The sequence below is a fragment of the Tamandua tetradactyla genome, chromosome 13 (genome assembly GCF_023851605.1).
Source record: "Tamandua tetradactyla isolate mTamTet1 chromosome 13, mTamTet1.pri, whole genome shotgun sequence".
Classification (NCBI taxonomy): domain Eukaryota; kingdom Metazoa; phylum Chordata; class Mammalia; order Pilosa; family Myrmecophagidae; genus Tamandua; species Tamandua tetradactyla.
Window position 1 is genome coordinate 84610797 of NC_135339.1, and position 18575 is coordinate 84629371.

Below are 18575 nucleotides of genomic sequence, written 5' to 3' on the forward strand. Positions count from 1 at the left end.
CCACCAGACAACTGGGCACCACTACCTGGCCAAGCTGACACATGACCCTGAGCATGACAGGCACCTACACTGAGAAGAAAGGTACATAAATTTTCTTTCCTCTTGACACTTTCTATGGTCTTGGGCATCTATCCCATGGATATATATGTATGGCCTGAGAGCCACGTATTCTTTTTTAATAAATATTAGCTTTTTATTTTAATATTATTTCAAACTTAAACTTGTAAGTTTTATACCCTTTCCTCTTAATCCCCAATTATTTATCATTTTGCCCCATTTGCTTTATCATCCTCTCTATTTATTTATATACCAGTATTTTTCTTTCTAAGCAATTTGAGGATAACTTGGAAACTTCATTCCCCTTTACCTCTGAATACTTAACTGTGTATTTACTAAGAACAAATGCATTTTCCTAAATAACACATATCAAATTCACATTGCATTTAGTTGTTATATCTCTTTCATCTTCTTTAATCTGTAGTAGTTCTTTAGCCTTTCTTTGGTTTCTTGACTTTGGCATTTTTTTGTTTAATAGCCTTATTGAGATATAATTCACATACCATATAATTCACCCATATAAGTATACAATTCAATGATTTCTAGTATATTCACAGTGTTGTACAACCATTTAGAATATTTTTATCATACCCCACAAGAAATCTTATATCCATTAAGCATTCACTCTCATTGTTCCCTTCCCTCCATCCTAGGCAACGACTAATATACTTTGTCTCTACAGATTTGGCCTATGCTGAACATCTCATATAAGTGGAATCATATAACTATGTGGTCTTTTGTGATTGGTTTCTTTTGGTTAGCATAATGTTTTGAAGGTTCATCCATGTTATGGCATGTATCAGCACTTCATTCTATTTTATGGCTATAAAATGACTATAAATATTCCATTGCTTGGGTATATCACATTTTGTTTATCCATTCATCTGTTAATGGACATTTGTGTTGTTTCCATCTTGTGGCTTTTATGAATATGACCTCAGAATTTTTCAAGAGTACAAAGGACATCCTTTTTTCTGTTAGAATCACTTATTCATCCCAAAAGGAGGTTGCTACCTACCTTCCAGCAAAGTTGAAAGCTCTGGTAGGGCAGGCTCAGTCCTGGGTCCAGACTGGGAAGAGAAGGATAGTGGTGTCTAAGAAGTGCCTGCTTATGTCCCAGTAATGCCATCAGCCTTTGTGGATACACAATTTCCCAACCCGAGTTTCTTGCCGATTCCTTGCCACATTTAGTTTTTTGTGTTTGTTTTTATTATTTTTTTATTGTGAAAAATAATATATACAAAAAAAGCAATAAATTTCAAAGCACACCATACAAATTAGTTATAGAACAGATTTCAGAGTTTGGTATGGGTTACAATCCCACAATTTTAGTTTTTTACTTCTTAGCTGCTCCAAGACACTGCAGACCAAAAGAAATAACAATATAATGATTTAGTAGGCATATTCATTTGTTAAATCCTATCTTCTCTGTTCTAACTCCTCCTTCTCCTTTGATCTTTTCCTAACTCTTTAGGGGTTTTTGGGCTATGCCCATTCTAACTTTTTCTTGTTGGAAAGGGGATAGAGGAATCAAACTAGTTGATGTTCTAGAGAAACTGGCCCCTCTGGGTTTCAGGATTTATCTAGCCTAGAAACCCATCTGGAGGTTGCAGGTTTCGGGAAAATAATCGTAGCAAATGGAACCTTTTTAGAATCTCAGACAGAGTCCTAGATATTCTTTAGGGTTGACAGAAATAGTTTCGATTGGGGTTTAGCTAACTGTGTAATGTGGCAATATCTAGCTGAAGCCTACATAAGAGTAGCCTCCAGAGTAGCCTCTTGACTTTATTTGAACTCTCTTCACAACTGATACTTTATTTTGTTACAATTATTTTCCCCCTTTTGGTCAGGAAGGCTGTTGTAGTTCCCATGAGGCCAGGGCCAGGCCTATCCCTTGGAGTCACATCCCACGTTGCCAGGGAAACATTTACCCCTAGATGCCATTCCCCATGTAGCGGGGAACATAATGATTTTACTTGCAGAATTGTGTTTAGAGAGAGACAGGCAACATTTGAGCAACAAAAGAGGTCCTCTGGAACTATAGGTAGGTTTAGCTTCTCCACTCACATTTAGGGTTTTTTTTTTTTTAGCATGGGCAGGCTCCAGGAATCGAACCCAGGTCTCCAGCATGGCAGGAGAGAATCAAGTTTAGTTTTAATACAATTTGGAACAGTGATCTGGAAGCACTAGTATCATCATTTAAAAAAAAAAACTTATTTTGAGATAATTTCCTGTTCTAAGAAGTTGCCAGAAAAGTACAAAGAATTCTCATATTCCTACTTGTTAATATTTTACATTATTTGTGCCCCTTCCTCTCACTACCCAAATACCCATTATCATTATTTTTTTCTCTGAGAACAAGTTGCAGAAATGATGCCCCATCTTTCCTCAATGTGTTCCCCTAAACAAAGACTCTTTCCTACAGAGCCACAATACAACCATCCCTAACAGCAAATAGACACTAGTAGAATGCTAGTTGTCAGACCCCGTTCTAGTTTGCTAGCTGCCGGAATGCAACACACCAGAGATGGATTGGCTTTTAATAAAAGGGGATTTATTTTGTTAGTTCTTCAGAGGAAAGGCAGCTAACTTTCCACTGAAGTTCTTTCTTACGTGGGAAGGCATGGGGTGATCTCTGCTGGCCTTCTCTCCAGGCTCCTGGGTTCCAACAACTTTCCCCGGGGTAACTGCTTTCTACACCTCTCAAGGCCTGGGCTGAGCTGCAAGTGCTGAGATGAGGTATGCTGAGCTGCTTCGGCTGTGCTACGTTGTGCTCTCTTATTTAAGCACCAGCCAATTAAGTCAAACTCATTCACTGCAGCAGGTACACCTCCTAGCCAACTGCAGATGTAATCAGCAACAGATGAAGTTCACGTACCATTGGCTCATGTCCACAGCAACAGAACTAGGTGCCTTCACTTGGCCAAGTTGACACCTGAATCTAACTACCACAGACCCATTCAAATTTCACCATCTATCTCAACACTCTCTCGATATCCCATCCAGGATTATGTGATGGCATTTATTTAGTTGTCTTTCCTCTTTTATCTCCTTCAGTCTTTCATAACCTTGACAGTTCTCAAGAGCACAGTAAGGGATGCATTTGTAGGTTCTCCCTCATCCTGTATTCAATATTTCCTCGTGTCCGGACTCAGGCCATGCACGCTTGGCAGGGACAGCAGAGAAATGATCCGACGCTCTTCTCAGTGCTAAGCCACAGCGGGGAACACAATGTCTTCCCATCCCACTGATGAGGTAAATTTTGACCACCTGTTCACGCTAGTACCATAAAGCAATCACTTTTCTCTTTGTAACCAACAGGTATTTTGTGAGAACCCACTTGGGGATTATGTCACCATCTGGTACTATGTCAAATCTCCCCCCACCAATTTTAGCATCCATTAGTAATTCCCACCTGGATTAACCACCCCTATGGTGATTGCCAAATGGTGCTTTCTTGTTTCCATTATCATTATGTCATTTACATTTATTATTTGGCATTATGTTACAAGGAAGAGCTTTCCCTTCTTACTTATTCATTCATTCACTTATATAAGCATGGACTGGGTTGTAATTTGTTGCTATCACTGTTTACTTGGATGCTTAAATTGAGCTAGATTTGGCTAATGGGAGCCCTTTCCAAGTGTCTATTATGCCCCTTAACATATTCCCTTTATTCTTTGAGCATCTCTTTAGTTTTTGACAGAACAAGATGTTCCTGGCTCCTTTTGTACTTTCCTTGCCTCAGCTCTGGAAACAGTCATTTCTCCAAGGAGTGCTGGCTTCTTTTAGTGGAGAATGGAATTTAGAAACCAAGATTTGGTGTTCTGTGTGCTCATTGCTACTAGAGAATAGTTTCGTCTTGACCCCCTCAGGAGACAGAGCTCAATATAAGTATACACATACTTATATATGTATAAGCACACCTCCATGTTTGCTTTATATTTTCTCTATATATTTAGATATACAGATAGATAAATAGATAGATTGATTTAAAATATTAGTTCACACCAATACCTCTAGTTTGGTTTCTTAATGCTGCCAGAATGCAATATACCAGAAATGAGTAGACTTTTTCAATGGGGATTTATTAGGTTACACATTTACAGTTCTAAGGTCATGAAAATGTCTAAATTAAGACATCAAGAGGAAGATACCTTCTCTGAGGAAAGGCTGGTGGCCTCCTGGTTCCTCTGTCACATGGGAAGGTGCATGGCAACATCTGCTGGTCCTTCTCTCCTGTTCCTGTATTCAAAACAGCTCTTTGAGCTCCTGTGAGTCCTTTTTGCTTCTCCAGGGACATTTTCTCTCTAAGCTTTCTGGGCTTTTATTGTCTTTTATCCTCTCACAAAGGACTCCAGTGAAGGATTAAGACCTGCCTTGAATGGGCTGGGTCACATCTCAAATGAAATGACCTAACCCACTCACAGTAGGTCTGCCCCCACAAGAACGATGAAAACAACAGAGTCTTTTGAATAACAGAATCAAACCAGCACAACCTCCAATTCCAATCCTGCCCTCTGAGTTTCTCCTAGCTTTCTCTCTTTCCATATTCATAAATCCTTTTTCAACAGTGAGAAACCTGGTTCCCATGATCCTCAATATGTTTATTTATCTGCCTAGTCCCTCTGGTTGGAACCAATCTCCAGACCTGGTTGTATTCTTGGCCCTCCAACTTTCACGCTTAGCTGCCACTGCTGATGAATCACTCTCAGTGTTTCATTTTCTCTTTTTAGTGTATTGGTCAAGTTCAGAAATAGCTCTATAGTTATTATTTCTTTCATATCTCTCTAATGCCCAGTACATCACTCTAGCTGATACATTTCTTTCACTGAAGCACTGTGCAGGGCTCACCTCCAGTGAAAGTTTGCACAAATGCACTGCCACCTTGTTCCAGGGACAATCTGTGCTCCAACTGCCACCAGTGATGGAGTCCCCACTGCCAGCAGGGTGGCAGGTGATCCAGCTCCAAAATCACATCCTAGTGTCTGTTTTGGGGGGCGGGTGTCACTTCCAGTACCAACTGTTGCAGATTGGTTTCTCCAGGAAGCAGGGGACAAAACAAATATTAGCATGTAGGAGGTTTGTTAGGAGGTGCCATTGTAGAAGGGAACGAAGCAGGATAGAGCAGAGGGTAAGTCCGGTTTCATGCCATGCATCTCCCTTCAGCTGAGGCAATTCCCCAAAGGGACAGGAGCTGTGGGCTGTCTGTTGGCAGCATTTCTAGCAGGCAAGGGACTAAGTGCTTTTTTCCTGAAGGAGGATGTGGACAGTGCATCCTAGAGTTCATCACATCATCATCAAGGCTGTTCTGTTACCACGATTAAGTCACATGTGCTTTGTCTCTAGGTTGTTCAATTTGGAAATCAGTGAGCACTGTTTATATTTTTGGACTTTTGTAAATATTGATTAAAGTGGAGCTAGCTGTATGATTACTCATTACATTTTCTTTCTGATTGCTTTTATTGCATTATTTGATGAAATATATCGTCAACTTTTTCCAACATGTTCATCCAATCCATACTGAAAGTCCCTGTTTAGTCTTGAGATTTCTATCCCAAGGACCTCTGTCTTCCTACCTCAATTTGGAGGAATTGCATTTCCAGTTTTTCTGCACAGTTGTCATATGGAGCTTCCTTTTACTGCTTTCCTCATTTAAATTCATTGCTTTATGGACTTTAAAATATTCCTTAGATTATGCTCTGATTTTACGGAGGCACTTTCTTATAAAGGATATAAAGGAGACAAATTTTCTAAGTCTGAAAAATATCTTCATTCTACCCTTCCATTTGGCTGATGATTTGGTTGGATGTAGAATTTTAAGCTGAAAGCAACTTTTTGTCAGAAATTTAAACGCATTGTTTCATGGTGATTTTCTTTTCTTTCTTTCTTTCTTTTTTACTTTTTATTTTGAAATAATTTCACATTTATAGGACACTTGCAACACGAATTTGTGTGTCATCCTTGTGCAGGGTCCATGTTAATCGTCTCTAGATCATTCCAGGTACTGTTTTAGGCACTGGAGATACAAGGGTGTGAAGAGACAAATTCCCTACTTTCATGGAGGATACAGATATTAAAGAATAAGAAGGGAAAAAAAACAAGAAATAAGATCTGTCAGTTTAAATAGGATAGGAGTCTAGTGCTGAGTGTGAACTGCTATTTTAGATATGATGGGCAGAGTCACCTTTTCTGAGAAGGTGACATTTGAGCTGAGACTTGGATCATGAGAAGTAATGAGTCATCAAAGATAAGGGGAAAGTACATTTCAGGCAGTGACAGTAGCAAAGGAAAGTTCTTGAGGTTAAAATGAGTCTGGCACAGTCACAAGGCTGCAGTGGGAAGTATAAGTGGTTGGAGTATGGAGTATAAGGGGAGAATGCTAGAAAATGAGTTTGGTTGTAGATGACCCGTTTGTTTGTTTGGGGAAAACATTTAGGATGGATGGTGGATTAAAGATGGTCACAGATTCTTTGACACTTCTCCAATCCAGAGATGGAGTCTATGTCTCTTCCCTTTTTATCTGGGCTCTATGACTCTCTGACAAATAGAATAAAGTGGATGTGACACTGCGCAATGTCTGCGTCCAGACCTTAAGAAACTGGGAGCTTTTACTTCCTGTTGTTCAGGGCACTTACTCTTGGGACCCATCCTCCATGCTGTGAGAAGTCCATGCACATGGAGAGGCCATGTGTAGGTCACACACATTTGTACCCACAGCTTATGTTGACCACCAGCCATGTGAGTGAGACACTACAGATGTCCAACCCAATCAAGCTTTCAGGTGATGCCAGCTCCAGTCACGTGAGAGACCCACCCCCTAAGCAGGAGCCACTAGCTGAGTCCAGCCAACCCCAAAAAACATAAGAGATAAAAACAAACTGTATTAAGCCATGAAGTTTTAGGACGGTATGTCACTCATTAATCAATAACCAGTTAAGGATCTTTAACTTTGGTGTCCTGAAAATTCATGATGATGTGCCTCCAGATTTTTTATTGACCGTGCTAGGCTCCTAATGGGTCCTTTCAATCTGGGATTTACTCTTCAATTTTGGGAAATGCTCTTATTTACTTCTACGATAAATGTCTTCCTTCTACTTTTCTGTTTCGTGTCTGAATTTCCTCTTAATCAGATGTGGGGCCTCATTGATTGATTTGCTAAGTCTCTAATGTTTTTTCATACTTATAATCTAGTATTTTTTTTCTTATTTTAATCTTTAAAAAATTCTGTTTATGACATAATTAAGTTTACCGTCAACCTTGTAATGAATTTTTTATTTAGACTAAATGGGGGGGAGTTGTTTTTGTGTTTGTGTTTGCTTTTATCTGGTTACTAGGTATTGGGGTGGGGTGAGCGAGAGGCAAAGGGGTAGGCTCTGCCATACACCTATTTTTAATTTGGAACCTCAGGTTTTCTCTCTCCATTGTTCCTTGTGTTTCAGAGTACTGCGTCTCTCTTGGTTCTACAGGGTAGACTGGGTCTTAGCTTGGCTGATGTCCCCCCTGCCTCCCTCTAACCCCAGCTCTAAGTTGAAGCCCCTCTGCCATGATTACTCAGTTACAATCTCCCTCCACTTTCCATCATTCACAAACGTGGAAAAATCTCTTGGTAGCTGATATACCCTTTCCAGTTTGCTTCATTATTTTCTCTATAGACTTTTAGAAAAAAATTCCCTTGCTATCACTTTAACAGAGTCTCTTAAAGAAGAGGAATTGCATTTGTGTGTCCTGTCTATTTTGCTAACTGGAGTTTCTTTTTCACTATGCTTGGAGATAGCGAACCTTAAATATTATTTTTTTGTTTTCGTATATCTGCCTGATTACTGTCATACTAAACCTAACTTTGAATGCTTTTTCCTCCCAACACTTTTAATAATCATCAGTTCTAATCATTGCCTTGGAACTGTTTTGTTTTCTCTGTGTTCTTTGCCATAAGCTAGTACTTTTCAGTAAGGCTGCATTTACATGAATTTGAATTGTGCAAACATATAACAATATGAAATAAAGATACTAATAAAACTTGGAATATTGCAAGTCTTCCTCAAATTAAAAGAAAAGGTTTATGTTTTTTGTTAATTAACTCATTCATTCATTTATTTTGGGGTGGAGAATTATTTCAAAGCTGATTTGTTAAATGAATGTAAAAACTGCACTTCTACCATTGCCACATGGTGGCGCCACCTTAGCTGGCAAGCGGAGACATCTACCAGCCTTCATCAGGAGCGTGGGAAACCCATTGTTATCTATGGGCATCTGAACTTTGATGATTTTAGTGTAATTAAAAATATTTTTTTTACATCTCAAAGCAGTTTCATCCAAGTATTAATTATGCAGTGGTACTAGTGTTAAGAGTTAAAAATGCTCCTGGAAATCAATAAATTGGAACAGAAGCTCGAAGTGATAAAAAGCCATGGAGGAGGCCATAAAAGGCCACTGTGATAGCCAAGCTGTTAATTTAGGAGAAAGCATTCTATCAAATGAGAGTAGTGATGCCGAGAAAGTTAAAAGCTGCAGTAAGGCATAAATATGCCACAAGAACGGTAGATGTGAACCCTCTGGATGTCATTTCCTTTACTTTTTTTTTTATATGCTATATGGCAGGGTCACATTCATTTTTTTTTCCACGTGCATATCCCATTATTGCAGCACCATTTGTTGAAATTTTTGTTTCTTTGTTTTTGCTGGTTTCTTTGTTTTTTGGTAAGTGCATGGGTCAGGAATCGAACCCGGGTCTCCGGCATGGCAGGCAAGAATTCTACCACTGAACTATCCTCACACCCCATATTTCCTTTACTTTTATGCTTGTTCCTATGGGGAAATTTGATTTGAATTGGGTGTCACATTACACAAGAACTTCAGGAACCGTTTCCCATAAAATGTGACCAGCCTGAATGCCTTCATTCTTGAGTAAGTGTTTTCCGAGGTTTTTTTTGGTGTACATTGTCTTGTTTGGGTCAAACTGGGCTGGTGAAGAAGGTGGGATCCAGAATTATTCCGATTTTACACCCGGATGACATCAAGGCTCCAGCGTTGGGGAAAGCAGATGTATCAGGTCTAAAAATCCAGTGTTCAGACACCTCATTCAAATCTAATCCGGAAAGTCTTGCGGTATTATAGGATTTTAGTTATTACAAAAGTCTGTCTTCTTAAGGAATCCTCTTCCCCAACCCAATACAAAATTTTAAAAACATTTAAAAATGAGCTAAGCTCCATTCAATTTAGAATTCTGAGAGGTAGAATAATTTTGAAAATCAAATATTTCAAATGAAAATTTGATCACCTTTCAAGTTTCCTTTGAAGTTTTACAACATGCCTATGAGATAAAATTCCTAGAACAGAAAAGGAAAAATGTGAGGGGGCAGAATTCCTCCTTCCCTGACCGTCAGCCCCACCCTTCCGTGAGGCAGCCACACTGTCACTGGTTTCTTCCAGAAATTTCGAAGAAGAGCCATTTATTCATATATTACAATATATTACAAGTATATGGTGTGGTTATTTTTAGATCATAGCATTTATATATTATAATGTAATACAAACACATGGATTCATATCCTTCTTTTTCTTAGAAAAATGGTGGCATATTATGCACACTATTTTGTACCTTAATTTTTTTTTTTGCTTGATGTTGTATCTTGCAGAGTTTTTGATGTTGGTACATAAAGAGCTCCACACCCTTTCTAGCGGCTTCTTAGTTTTCCACGATAAAGTTGTACAACTAATTCATTAAATACGGATGGAATTTTAGCTTACCATTTGGAATTAGTCTAACAGTAATTGCTCATTCTTCTTCTCTCAGGGGAGCATATTGACATTTTCAAAAAGGACAACTTGATTTTTCAAGTTCTTCAGAAGCTGACCACGAACCCTGGTTTACCAGAAGCACTTCTAATTTTATAGCTTTTTTTTTTCTCTTTTTTTCAAAGGCTGCTCTGTCTTGAAAAGTGCTTGTCTAGCCAACACATAGACCTTCTCCAAAGTATATTAAATTGCTGTCCAAGGCAGTTGCAACTGGCTTCAGATCCTAAAGAAATTTTAAGTGAGAGAAACAGAAAGCGGCAGGCCCCTGGTACCTGCACGCTGGTTCCGTGTCAAACGCCTCCTGGACTGCAAGGCCCTTGCAGAGCTGCTGCCTGGCCGAGGTCAGATTGCTTACATGCTGCTGCCTCCCAGGCCGGCGTTCCCAACCTTAAGCCAACGCACATTTATAGAACACTTCCATGTGATCCTGGGGGAAGCTGGGTTGCAGGCGGAGGGCAGAGCTCAAAAAGTCTAACATCAAGGAGAGAGGGCTTTCTCCTCCTCTCTGCTATTCCTGCTGAGAGATACTGGGTAAGTCAGTCTCAGATTCATGGTGGGGAGCAACGTGTGGCTTTAAATTGGTTTGCCTACTGGAACTCGAGAGATACATGCATTTCTTCCTTCCTTCCTTCTTTCCCTCCTTCCTCCCTCCCTCCCTCCCTCCATTCCCTTTCTTCTTTTTTTTTTTATAAAGTGAGATTAAAGGCACATCTTTGCTTCTTCTTTTTCCCCCTTTGTTCATCTCCTAAACCAAATGAGCTATTTTTCCTTCCTAATAAGCTGCTGGCTCGTTTTGGTAGGATATGGCCGATTTCCTGGCTTCCATTTCTTTGTAAAAGGAGGGCTGGGACTAGATGATTGCTGAAATTTCCTCTGGCCTCTGTTATGAGTCTGCCAATTGCAAGTTATATTTTCAAGTGTTCATGATTCTGTGGAATGATGATTTAAGAGCGTCTCAAAGGCCCTAATATGCCGAGACTTTATGGGCGAAGTTACTTAAAAACTCTTCCTTGTGTTGACTTTAGCATGTTTGCTCTGTGTTTTTTGAGACTCTGACAAGTGCCTTTTCAGACCTCATGGTAACGCTGAGCCTGCCAGCCCAAGCTGCTGTGTGAGCTCAGCGAAACTGTGTGTGCCTGAGTTTGCCTGGGGGTCAGTTATAACTGCATCATCAAAGCTGAATTATGTCAGAATCACAAGTTTCATGAGAGAATCCTCCAGCCCAGTTGAACAGAACAGTGTGTGTGTATGTGTCTGTCTGTCTGTCCTGTTTTATAGCATGCCCCATAAAACAGATATGTACAGCCTGAAATTCTTCATCCTACTTATACCACTTATAATCTCGTCCAATATCTGTGTATGTGTATACATGGGGCAACACTGCCTATTTTAGATGCTGCTTCCAGTTGGCCCACTGTCCTTTCCAGTGAATACCTGTTGGTCATTCTGGAGTTCTCTTGTTCAGTTCTAGCTGAGGCTGCCCTGTAGCTTTCCTCTGTTTCCTCCTGCAGAGACAGCAATACCAGGCAGAACTCAGGGCTGTTGGTGGTTTGTTCCCACCTGCTGTCCAGGGGATATCTTATTATTTCATTTTGCTGTAAATGCTGCCCATGGGGTTTTGGGACTTCTGTCTATTTTCTCTGTCTGTTTATATGAGGAGATTTGGGAAGATGTAGAAACACTGCAGCCCCCGCTGCCACCAGAATTCTGCTTGTTGGGTTTTTAATTGGAAGCAGGGAGATCAGTTTGCTTCTGCAGTAGCTCTAATGAATGGTGAAAAGGGTCTGGCCCAAAGTCAAAGGGAATGGTGAGGAAGGGGAGAATGAAAGAGGCATTGTGCAAGAAGAATCCAGAGGGCTTGTGAGTGATTGCAATATGGGGAAACAAGAGGAGTGAAGCAGAGGGAGAAATAAAATATAAACATTCCTTCCTTCATGTGGTTCAGCAAACACTAATAAAATAATCCCCACCGTAAGAGCCTGGGAATGGGAGCATCATGCTCTGCCAAGCTGACAGTTCCTGCCCCTCATGGAATTCCTGGTCTAGCGAGGGGGCAGGTACCAAGCAATCGCCATGCAGTGCAAAATCACCAGGTTCTTCCTGGCCAAGGTGACTGAAAGAATGGGGTCCTCTGAACGGAAATGGGAAATTCAAGAGAAGGACTGGTTTGAAGGAGAAAAGATAGTGAATTTACATTTCAACAGAGTGTATTAACTGTGGGTCCTCTAGGTAGAAATACCCATAGGAGAGTTCAAGATACAGTTGGGGTAGGAGTAAGAAAACAGGGCTGGCTGTCTTGACTCTTAGAACCTTCTACCTAGACTTAGTAGAGGGTGTTATGGGAGCCAATGGATTCTCCCAAGAGAAGACCAAGCTGGGAGAAGACCCAATCCTGAGTCTCAGGAGGAGCCCATGTCAGAGAAGGACCAGCCAGAGAAGGAGAAGGAACAGGCTTGTCAGCAACTTGTCTAAAACATCAAAGAGAAGAGAGTTTGGGGAGGATGCTGCAAATGACAGTGTCAAATGCTGCGGGAGATGCTACAAGAGAACAAGGACTGAGAAAAGGCCAGAGTCAGGGGACAATGGGCAACTTTTGAGTGTGGTCTCAATCAAGGGACATTTGGCTGCAAGAAATCAAAACCCACTCAAACTAGCTTAGGCAAAAAGGAGGAATTTGTTGGAAAGATGTAGCTCTGGGCTGCGGTGACCCTTTCACCCCGACTTCTTACTAAACACCTGCTTCGTTCCCGTCTGAGGGCAGATCTGCCTTCTCCATGGGGCTCCTGGTCCTGCTTCTCCCTAAATTCAGAGTGCACAGCCTCTGGGTTTCTCTGCCGCTGAGCCAGGCCTCCACTCCTCGCTGACTTGCAGTCCCCACACTCACCCTGTCTGACTTCCAGGGCCTCTGTCTTTTGGTTCAAATACCAGGAGAAAAAAATCCAATTGCCCAGCTTAGCAGTGGCCAGGAGGTGGATTCACGTGGTGGGTCAGCAGAGGGAGGGGGAGGGGTGAGCTGTTAGCAGGATCAAGAACAAAGGCAGGCCCCCAAAAGTTTCCTATTCTACTGTGTGGTTTCAGGGGAGTGGAGAAGTGAAAGCTGGGTTGCAATGATGGGTACTATGAGCTGTTGCATGAGGGCGTGGATTTAATGGGCTAGGAGCATGACAGAGTAGGAGACAACTACTCTAATAGGGAAGGGAGAGAGCCAGGAAAAATGCAAGTGATGAGGCTCTAACATATTGGCCACTGGGAAACCAAACTCACGGTGATATTAACTTTTGTGGTGCTCTGATTCATAGGGAAGCCATAAGCCCAGGTGAGAATTGCCCATTTCAGTAAAGGAGGTCCCAGCCCAGTCCCAAAAGCAGGACATAGGGGCCAAGACCTTGGGAGGTGAGCCAGCAAGGGGGTAGCCGAACATTACTCAAGAACCTACAGTGGAAAGACCACTCTTTGCGGTTTTCTTTGTACTCTTGGTGGGTCACAGGGAAATCTGCTACCATTCTTGTTGTGGGGTCCTTTAGACTAAAAGTTCTTAATACAGCTGTGTTTAGAAGGGATGGATATGAATGCATTTTCATAACCGTTGCCTGCAGAGGCAAGTTTGTACATGTGTTTCAATCTTGTGAAAACCTGCACATAGCAGGAATAGACTCAAGATAGTTAACCACATTGCCAACATTTCATAAATGTTATTAATAAAGCTGTTTAAAATTGACACGGTGGGGAGAATCACTGTGATGAGCAAGTACTCTGAATTTGTGACCTAAAAAGGGGAAATTCGGCTCCACACTCAAGACAGGGAACAGTCTCAGCAGAGCTCTATGCCAGAATTCGTGCCAGAGAATTGTAGGAGATTAAACCCAGCAGCACAGGCTGATGTCGTTCAAGCAAAGAGAGCTGACTTTATGTAATCAAGTCGCTTACATCTGTATAAAGCTTAGGAATGTCTAAAATTGGCCGTCTCTCAGCATTCTGAGCCTTGGATGTACCAAGGACTGTCCCTCCCCAGAGCAAAATGCCTTTGCTAGATCAAATTCTGAGATGCAAAGTTTAGGTGTGTTTCTTTTTGATTGTGCTCATGATGTGTGAAAGGGCTTGGAAAGGTATGGATGGTGTAAAGCTGGAGTTCGTTCCTAAGGTTTTTCATTTGCAGGGGAAGTAATTTTGCAGGTTAATCCGTGAGCTTAAAAAACATGGCTCTGTCTTCACTTTTGGTCACTCAGAAAACCATTTCTGTGAATAAGCTTCTGCTGAAACTGATAATGAAGTTCAAGTTAGGATCTGACGAAGTTATTTTCCGTCTCATATTTCTTAGCAAACAGATGAGACAACAAACCCTTGAATCCCGGGCAGTCACAAGATCATCCTCTCATGTGTTCCAGTTCTTTGAAGAGCATTTGGTGACATTGTTTGCATCGCCTGGTGGAAGGTTCACCAGTTGGCATGCGTCCGATGTGACTCCCCCTCCCCCAACACCCGCCTGCTTTCCTGCTCTGGGACTGTCAGTGCTTCTGCAAATGCTTTCTCCTCGTTTAGCATAAACCAAGAAATTCAGGTTGACTTATCTTGGTCAACAGGCATGGGGGAGGGGAGGGGCATGACCCAACTACGGAAGCCAACCTTGGAGAAGCAACTAGATAGAGCATGAAAAATGCTCATGGGCAACCAGTCATTTGTGCCAGGGCTTCTTAACAGGTGGGCAGAGCTCAGTGGTAGGGACTCAGGAAGTTATCCTTTGGGAGATGTGTCCATAGGTGGCAAAATCAGTCGTCAGACCCAGGCGTACTGAGAGCCCGGAGAACTGGTCCAAACCACAGTGTTACAGACTCAGCCAGTATGGATGAGGGAGGCAGCCTGAGTTAGGACTGGGGTAGCAACACTTGGAGTCAGAGGTCATCAGTGGAGACACTGGGTTCCAGGTCTGAAGTGCAACAGGGAAACTCAGTTTGGAGCCTGCAAATCAAATGTAGCACTTGAGCAGCCTCAGTTACTTGCATAGCACCATGATGCCTACATAGGGAAGAATAACCGAAGTCTAAACCCCATCATTGGCAGAAATTGACTCGGCCAGGATTGCCTCAGGAACTTGACTGGGCTCTAGCCACAGATGAGAGAGAGAGAATTGCTTCTCCTCCTTCCTTCCCTCCTTTCCTTCCTCAGTATTTTACTATAGATTTTCCAAGCACACACAAGTGGGTAGAAGACTATAGCCTCATGTATTCAATACTCGTTTCAACAATTATCTGCATATCACCAATCTTATTTCATCTATTACCCCACTTTCTACTAACTTCTGCCTCTTTAGCCCCACTGCTGGACTACCTTAAGGCAAAGCATTCCATCATTCAATGAATAATATTTAAATATGTATTTCTAAAAGATGAGAATTCAGTTTGTGTGTGTGTTTAAGGACAATATCAGTATCATACTTTAAAAGTAAAAAATAAACAATAGTAATTAATATCAAGAATCCGGACAGTGTTCAAGCATCACTGATTGTTTCATAATTTTTTTGTGGTTCTATTTTTTTTTTAATTAGAGAAGTTATATGTTCACAGAAAAATCATGCAGAAAATACAGAGTTTCCATATACCCTGCCCACACACATATGCAGTTTTCCCTATTATTAACACTTTGCATTAGTGTGGTACCTTTGGATTATTATAATTGTGCTATTAACTATAGTTTGTAGTTTACGGTAGAGGTCACTATTTGTGTTGTACAGTTCTATGATTTCTAAAAATAGCTTAATCTAGCACATACATGCAACCTAAACTTTCCTCCTCCTAACCACATTCAGATATATATTTCAATGGTGCTAACTATATCCCAATGTTACCACCATCCATTACCAAAACTTTTTCATCACCCCAAACAGAAATTCTGCACCAATTAAGCATTAACTCTTCTTCTCTACTCCTACCCCAGTCCCTGGTAACCTGTATTCTAGTTTTTTACTCTACGAATTCATGTCTTTCATTAAATTCAGGAAGTTTTCTACCATTATTTCTTTGGATATTCTTTCTGTCCCTTTCTCTCTTTCTTCTCTTTCTGGGACTCCCATAATGCGTATATTGGTACACTTGATGGCATCTCATAGTCTCTTAGGCTCTGTTTACTTTTCGTCATTCTTTTTTTCTTTCTGCTTCTCAGCCTGAATCATTTCAATTGTCTTGTCTTTTTTAAAATTTATTTATTAATTAAAAAAATTAACAAACCAAATAAAACATCAACATATATAATCAATAATTCACAATATCATCACTTAGTTGCATATTCATAATTTCTTAGAACATTTGCATTAATTCAGAAAAAGAAATAAAAAGACAATAGAAAAAGAAATAAAATGAACACAGAAAAGAAAAAAAGATTATACCTACCATACTCCTTACCCCTCACTTTCATTGATCATCAGTTGTCTTGTCTTTGAGTTCACAGTTTCTGTTTTCTGTCAGCTCCAATATACTGTTGAAACCCTCTAAGGAATTTTTCTTTTCATTTATTGTGGACTTCTGCTCCAGTATTTCTGCTTGGTTCTTTTTATAATTTTCTATTTCTTTATTGAGAGTCTCATATTGTTCATTCATTTTTTTTCTGATATCCTTTGGTTATTTCTCTGGGTTTTCCTTTATCTCCTTGAGCATATTGAGGATCATTTTTTAAAAGCCTTTGGCTTGTATGTCCAAAGTCTGGATATGTTCATAGATGGTTTCTGGATTTTTATCTTGTTCCTTTGACCTCTGGGTCAACATTTTCTGTTTCTTTGCTTATCTTGTAGTCTTTTGTTGTGCACTATAGATTATAATATTTTAAAGTGTTAACTTTGAGATATAGTCCTAGAACTGTCTGTTCATTAAGTTTGTATCCAGTTAGTGATATGACAGAGACTTCCTTGAGTGCCAGGAGCTAATAAAAACAAATTAAGGTGAAAAACACCTCTCACATTATTTGCAAATGGGCTCTGCATTGGCTGGTGCTTTCCTCCAGAATTTAACCATCCTTTCAGGAGGATCAGCTCAAGCCAGATGGGAAATGCAGAGTTTTCTCCATATTTTCTAAGCCTGGGTTTTGCCCTGGGCTTGTGCTTGCTCATGGCCTTAGGAATGTGAAAAGGATATTGAATGCCCCCTCCACTCCCTATGAAATGGACTTTATCCCCCATCCTGGGTGCTCTATTGTATGCCTTAAAGCAGGTAATCCTTTGCTTCAGGCCACTTCAATTTAATTGTTTCTTAGACTGCTTTATCTGCTTGCAAGCTGCTTCTACCTGCAGGGCAAGAAGAGATAAGTTTCCTGGCTCAGTCTGTCAGGCTGCCACCTGATAGGTTGACACTGATAAAGAGGTACCTCCATATATGCATAGGAGTTATACTGCCTGCTCCAAAACAGGGTAAGGGAAACACAATGGGAGTGCAGACTGGCTCCACATCATGCAAGGGAGGTGGCAGAGGAGGGACCAGCAAAGGCACCACAAGCTTCACCTACTACTTGGAGGGACCAGCAAGGGCACCACAAGCTTCACCTACTATTTGTTAAAGCTGCATTTTCTTATTCAGCACTGGCCCACTTACTGAAGCACTTTACCTGCTTTCCAGCATTTTGACGAAGATGATTCTGCCCATTTTTGCTAGTTATTCAAAGATTCTGTGGGGGAACAGCATCCTAGAATGTAATATGTCACCATTTTAGTCCTTACCTGATAATATTATTTTATAGGTGGTTTGTTTAAATCAGTATCTAAACAAAACCCATATGTTGCATTTGGTTGATATGTTTCTTAAGGCTCTTTTAATTCTTTCCTGAGTTTCCATATCTTCCTGAAATTTCCTATGTCTAGATATCATTACATCTATCTTTTCCTGCAAATTCTTTTATCATGGTGTTCTAGTTTGTAAGTTGCCAGAACGCAGTGTACCAGAAATGGAACAGCTTTTATAAGGGGGAATTTATTAAGTTGCAAATTCATAGTTCTAAGGCTGTGAATATTTCCAAATTAAGGCGAGGCTATGAAAATGCCCAATCTAAAGTATCCAGGGAAAGATACCTTGGTTCAAAAAGGCCAATGATGTCCAGGATTCCTCTCTTAACTGCAAAGGCATATGACACACATGGCAATGTCTGCTAGCTTTCTCTCCAGGCTTCTTGCTTCATGAAGCTCCCCCAGGGGCATTTTCCTTCTTCATCTCCAAAGGTCTCTGGTTGCGTGGGCTCTAAAGGTTTTTCCAAAATGGTTCCCTCTTAAAGTAAGTAAATCCCACCTTGAATGGGTGGAAACACATCTCCACAGTCTAATCAAAAGTTACCACCTACAATTGGGTGGATCACATCTCCATGAATAATCAAAACGCTTCTACCCAATTGATCATATTGAATAAGGATTAAAGGACATGGCTTTTCTGGGGTGCACCACAGATTCAAATTGACTCACATGGTTATAATAATCATTTTTAACTCCTTGTCTGCTAATTCCAACCTCTGGGTTATCAGTGCATCTGCTTATGTTGGTTGTCTTCCCTCTTGATAGGTCATATTTTCTTGCTCCTTTACATATCTAGTGATTTTTAATTTCAGACTGGATATCATGGTGGTATTAGGTTGCACATACTGGATTCTGATCTCTTCGTCCAAACATTTTGTTCTAGCAGTGAGTTAAATTACTGGAAGATTGCCTTACTCTTGTGGAGGCTTAGATTTAGACCTTGTCATCATAGGCTGAT

General features: G+C 40.7%; 1 protein-coding gene and 1 non-coding gene across 5 annotated transcripts in view; one reads left to right on the forward strand and one right to left on the reverse strand.

The window, feature by feature from the left end:
• Positions 1-5984: 5984 nt before the first annotated feature.
• Positions 5985-6087, reverse strand: LOC143654677 (U6 spliceosomal RNA). Its single transcript, XR_013161874.1, has one exon. It is a non-coding gene; the product is annotated as a U6 spliceosomal RNA (small nuclear RNA).
• A 4188-nt stretch (positions 6088-10275) lies between these two features.
• Positions 10276-18575, forward strand: part of TACC2 (transforming acidic coiled-coil containing protein 2) — a 229179-nt gene continuing 220879 nt past the window's right edge. For 3 of the 4 annotated variants that reach the window (XM_077126268.1, XM_077126273.1, XM_077126280.1), the window contains exon 1: positions 10276-10386. The gene's annotated coding sequence lies outside the window, so the exon portion shown is untranslated. The remainder of the gene's footprint in view (positions 10387-18575) is intronic. The other variant, XM_077126271.1, reaches the window with a different exon arrangement.